This window comes from Stylophora pistillata, chromosome 7 (genome assembly GCF_964205215.1).
Source record: "Stylophora pistillata chromosome 7, jaStyPist1.2, whole genome shotgun sequence".
Classification (NCBI taxonomy): domain Eukaryota; kingdom Metazoa; phylum Cnidaria; class Anthozoa; order Scleractinia; family Pocilloporidae; genus Stylophora; species Stylophora pistillata.
In genome coordinates this window covers 29,232,226-29,237,950 of record NC_142525.1, presented here as the reverse complement: position 1 = coordinate 29,237,950, position 5,725 = coordinate 29,232,226, and positions in this window count along the sequence as shown.

The window sequence follows — 5,725 nt, the reverse complement described above, 5'->3', positions numbered from 1 at the left end:
GATAGCTTCTCTAGAGGATTTACTATCGAAAAGAGAACATGATTTTATTTATTCTGTTGTGGTCTCAAAATTAGCGTGAATGCAAAATGGAAGTGGAATCTGTTTGTATAAACATTTGCAGTAAACTTTTTCACCCTCTTTGGGCATCTTTATGCTTTGTTTTCCATTTGTTTCTTTCCAATTCTTGTGTTTTATCAATATATTCTCACTACTGAAACACTATAAACAATACAATCATGCAAAAGTGTTTCCTCCCATTGTGCCTGGTTGTATGCTTCATCATTAATTTATTAAAATCTTTTATCAACACATAATGGTCTTGTTAGCATCTGTTATCAGCAGAAGGTTCATTTCATTCGCAAATGTTTCTTTTGAAATGTAAAGTGGGTAAAACTCCTTATTTTCATAACCAAATACATTTTTTCTGATGTCATTTTGTTTTTTAACCTTATTGTAATGATTTACAGAAACTGGAAAGTCAACATTTGAATAATCCAACTGCTTGACAAACTCTTTGATGTCTTTTTGATTCTTTGTTGATCTTTAATCATCGGATTGAGACACCTTACACGGCACCATCTAAAACATTCATTGTCTTTATTCTTTATATTTATCAATGTTTTTGTATTTTCAATTCACTTGGTATTTCCATGTATGAAGACCCTTTCATTGGCCTTTATTCAACAATATTTATAAAATGTTGATCAACTCTTTTTATTGTCCATCCAATTCCTTTAGAAATCCAATTACCAATTCTATTAAGAAGTTCAGAGTTTGAACTTTCAAGTTCCCCCTTAAGATCAAACTCATTAATTACAGTTTTTGAGTATGAATTAAAAAATGCACTTTGAAATTCATCTTCACCACCTTTCATTTTCCAAAAAGTAATTTCAAAGTCTCAACAAACTTAAAACCTTTCATTTCCAATAACTGACTTTTTAACTTATGAAAAATCGCTTTTCTTGTTTCTGTCAATTGTTTCATAGCATTGTCGTTACTACGAGCACCAATTTCAAATGATTTATCAAATTCACTCAGTGCTTTCTCCTTTAACATAATATCAGTTCTAGGTTTTGGAACAGGTAACACTTTTCTGATAATCCTCGATACTATATTCTCTTTCTCATATTCTTGAACCATTTGCTTGACAGATTTTATCAGTCTTGGGGCTGCAATCGGTTTCACTTTCAACTCAACCAATTGTCTGTCTCTCTTCAAACTCAAATTTGTTAAATCAGAATTTTTCATTTTATTCAAATCTATATATTTCAGATTACTCATCTCTATACTATAGTTAGATAACATATTTTTCACATCTGAATTTTTCTGATTACTCATACTCGATAATCTATGTACATCATATACCCTTAAAATATTTTTCGCCATTTTTGGAAATTTAAAGAAAATGTACTCGCAGCATCGATCGTCGTGTTGGCCATCAACAAGGCAATGAATTCGCTCAGATCAGTTCGAACAAGGGAAACGGCTAGTTGGGGGTTAATGGATCAATAAAATCACCTAGTTCATGAGCAACAATGGAAAAAACATGGCATCTGCGCCAGAACACCCATGTTTCATACTAGTTTTATACAATGCCTCTAACTCTTACGACAGCATTGGAGTTTTTTTATTTTTCGGGGGTCTATTTCGAATTCAGCGCCCTAGGTTCTAGTATAGACATATTTTCCTAGATCTGCCAGATTGTAACTGTTTGTAGCCCAGGTAAAAAGGCAGCCGAGATTCATGCGGGATCCTGCCTCCAGCCCAGGATTGCAGACTGGATAAGTGCGATCCCATCTCGCCCACCTGGGACTCATGGTTATCCTGCCTGGGATCCCGCCTCCCCTCAGGGATTCCAGGAAGGATAAGAGGGATCCCATCTAGGACTTAAGGTCATCCTGACAGGGATCCCATTTCCCATTCGAGATCCCATGCAGTATAAGAGGGATCCCATCTGGCTCACATGTGAAATACATCTCAAAATTTAACAAATGTGATTCAAGTCGTGTCAAAAAATTTACCAAGTGAAACTTTGCATGTGAACCTGCATCTGAGAGTTTCTCATTCATTATAATTTAGAAAATTTTAATGCAAGGCTCAGTCTCCATTTACGACAGTTTCGACCCAAATCTGCAAACTTCACATGCATGTGAAGTCCTCTCTTGATAATTAAATGAAACTGGAACACTTTCTTCTTGAGGTCAGTTAGACATACGGAATGCAAAACAGCTATTTATATATATAAATAGCTATTTGCTATTTATATATATATATAAATAGCAAAACGTTTTTGCTATTTATATATATAAATAGCAAAAACGTACAGAGTTTCAAAATACCCTTTGAGGACAGAGGAAAACTAGATGAGGGTTTTGAGAAACGGCATCTTTGGAGTTATTTCTGCAGGAGAGAAATACACTTTAAAAGAAGGAAAATAGCGCGTACACAAAAGAAAATATTGTCTTTTTGTAACGCATTATCATCTGGCTTTTCCAAACCTCAAGAACATACAGATGGGGAAATGACACCTCAAAACTGACCCTTATTATCACATCGCAAAGGAAAGTCATCGGGAGATATCTTAATGAGAGTTAAACTTTGAGGGTGGAAGATACAAAAGCGCTAGCGAATGGTAACACCTTTCAACGGTCGACTGCCTTTTGCTTTTCGGCTTCCGGCGTGTCGCCTCATGCAAGATAGAAGTTTTCATGGATCATAGATTTGGTCATGATTTTGTATACATAACTAAGTGGAATAGTGTCCTGATATTTTTTGTGAGGGACTCTTTTCATTGCTCTAATCAAACTGTCCTTCATTTAATGATCAAGGTAGAAGATTTACCACACGACACTCGCGATTAGTTAATTTTCCTTCACTAAGGGAAGCTAAGGTAGGTCTACAACACGATTGAGTACAAATAGTAAATTTCCTTGCAGTAGTAATGCTATGTAATGCAACTCACTAAACGCAACAACGAGCCTTTTCGCTCCACTTAAGGGTCTTCAACACTACACTCAAACTGCAAAAAACATTTGTACCGTTGAAGCGTGTTGGAGCGCGTTTGGTCAGAGCTGTTGAAGAAGGATCAAAATGGCCCTACAAATCTTTGAGAGGCTTCAAACTACGACCTACAACGAATTTGACCTACTCGAAAACTGGTCTCAAATTACATGCTAGAAAACAGTGCTTGCGTTTGTCCTTGAGAACGATAGAATACGCGACAAATACGTACGAAAAATACCTCTGCACATCCAGAATATATCAAATTATATTTATCTATTGCGAAAGGATAAATAAACGACCTAGCTTTTACAGAATGTTCAGTCAAAATCTGCCGATTTTTGCCGCTTTTACCGCCATATTGAATATAACGCAACCACAATGCAATGCAATCGGAGTGCGCACACCGCCTAAACCTAAATTACACCGGAGTAATTTAGCGTTAGTTTTATGCATGTGACAAGAAGCTCATTCAGCGCCCCGCTGGAATTTTGTAACCGCCATTACTTGCAAGCCGTAGGTTTTACCTTTTGTCAAAAATGCTCGGTTTTCTGATTACACTGATAACAAAACTTTTCATAATTTCCAATAATTACACCAATTTTAACCTTGTCTACAACTGCACTCCCGGCTTGTGCAATTAGGGTATTTCAAATTCACTATTTATTTCGAAATTTTCTGAAAAAAGTGGAAATTGTGTTTCTTTTAAGTATTATATGGAATATATTATGGAATGAATGGAGACACTCGTATCACGCTAATAATGATCATGAGGACCCTCCTGTAAACCACTTTTGTGACGTTGGCATCCTCATTAAAGATTACAGTATTATTATATTATCATCATTGCGTGTAAAGCAATTAGATTCAAACTTGGAAGCATTTAGTTCGTAAAATTAAACGCAGCCAGTGGCGGATCCAGGGGGAGGGTCCGGGGATCCGGACCCCCCCTATCAGACCCGACTCTTACAACTTTGAGAATGAAATTCTTATATCGACAGGATCGTATATCACTTTTAACTGGCTGATTTTTTAAATTAAAGAATCCAAGTAAACGGTAAGCGGCCAAGGAATTATAACGCGCAACCGCGACTGGTGGGAGGGGGTGTGGGGGGTGTGGGGGTGAAGTAATTTGCCTCAAAAGAGTCCAACAGTCCTATCTGAACCAAAGTTTGGACCTCCCCAATCAAAAATTCCTGGGTCCGCCCCTGGCAGCGTGTGCTTCTCTTAAAACTTCTACCTATTGAACTTCAAATTTTAATTAGGATCTCTTAGACCAGAATTCGAAGTGTGATCATTTGCGCCAAAAGAGCATTTTCGCCAATGAATTTACCAATTTTGAACTGTAGTCCTTTGCGTGCTTCACAATAGTTTGAAAATTTACTTTTGTAATTTTGAAATTGTCAGAACGGCTGAATTACGCTATACTGGAGTGCAAAGTTTACTTTCAATGATGTCTTAAATAACTAAATAGCAAAAGATTATAGTGTTAACGATATAGTAAATTTCGTGTGTTCTTGTTGTCTTAATAAATAAATGTACGAAGATTTAACCTGTCTTTTTTGCTGTAAAAGCCCTTCTTTCTAATAAATTTTGTTAAAAACAAGGGTGCGTTTTATACATTGGCGCGTATCATACACGGGTAAAATGGGTATTTTGTACTTTTGTGGAGTAAGAGATTTCTATACTTAGTATGATGTAGTCTTACAAAATGTTTGCTAAGAAAAAACATCATATCAAGTGAAGTGTAGTTTATCAAAGATGGAGATCACTGAAACTTTCAGGAGAGTCCTATGTAGGATGTTAACCAGGATTTTATGTAGGATGTTTAAAATTCCTACTTGGGATCCCACCAGTAGACTGAAGAGTGGATATCCACTGAAATAGGCAGAATCTCACTCAGGAGAGTCTAAGGATCCTAAACGGGCTTGACAAGGTCTTACCTGGGACTCACTCTAGCTGGAATCCTGCCTATTCAGGTGCGATCCTGGCTAGATTTCCACCTAGGACAAACTCAGGATCCTGCATAGGTTTGACAGAATCCTAGCTGGGATCCCATCTGGGAGGTTCCCTTATTTAAGGTGGGATCCCAGCTGAGTTCTTGGCCCAGAGAAACCCAGAATCCTGCATGGGATTGACAGAATCCCACCTGGGATCCCACCCAAAGGATTCCATAATTCGGAGCAGGATACCACATAAAATAGGCAGGATCCGGCTGGGAGAAACCCGGGTATCCTAGGTGGGATTGACAGAATCCCACTTAGGATCTTCCCTAGGCATTCCATAATCCCGGGCAGGATCCAGACCAGGATCCCACCCAAAATAGGCAGGATCCCGGCTGGGAGAGACCCAGGATCCTGGATGTGCTTGATAGAATCCCATCTGGGCTCTCACCAAAGAGATTCCAGAATTCCGGGCAGGATCCTAACTAAAATAGGCAGGTCCTGGCCGGGAGAAACCCGGGTATCATGAGTGGAATTGACAGAATCCCACCTAGGATTCCCTCCGGGCATTCCATAATCCCGGGCAGGATTCCAACCGGGATCCCACTCAAAATAGGCAGGATCCCGGCCGGAAGAATCACGGGGGTGGGATTGACACGATCCAACCTAGGATCCCACTCGGGGCATTCCATAATTCTGGGTGGGATCCCGGGTGGGATTCGCTGGACCCCGCCCTATGTTTTTACCTAGGAGGACTTGGATTTTTATTGAATCCTTAAATA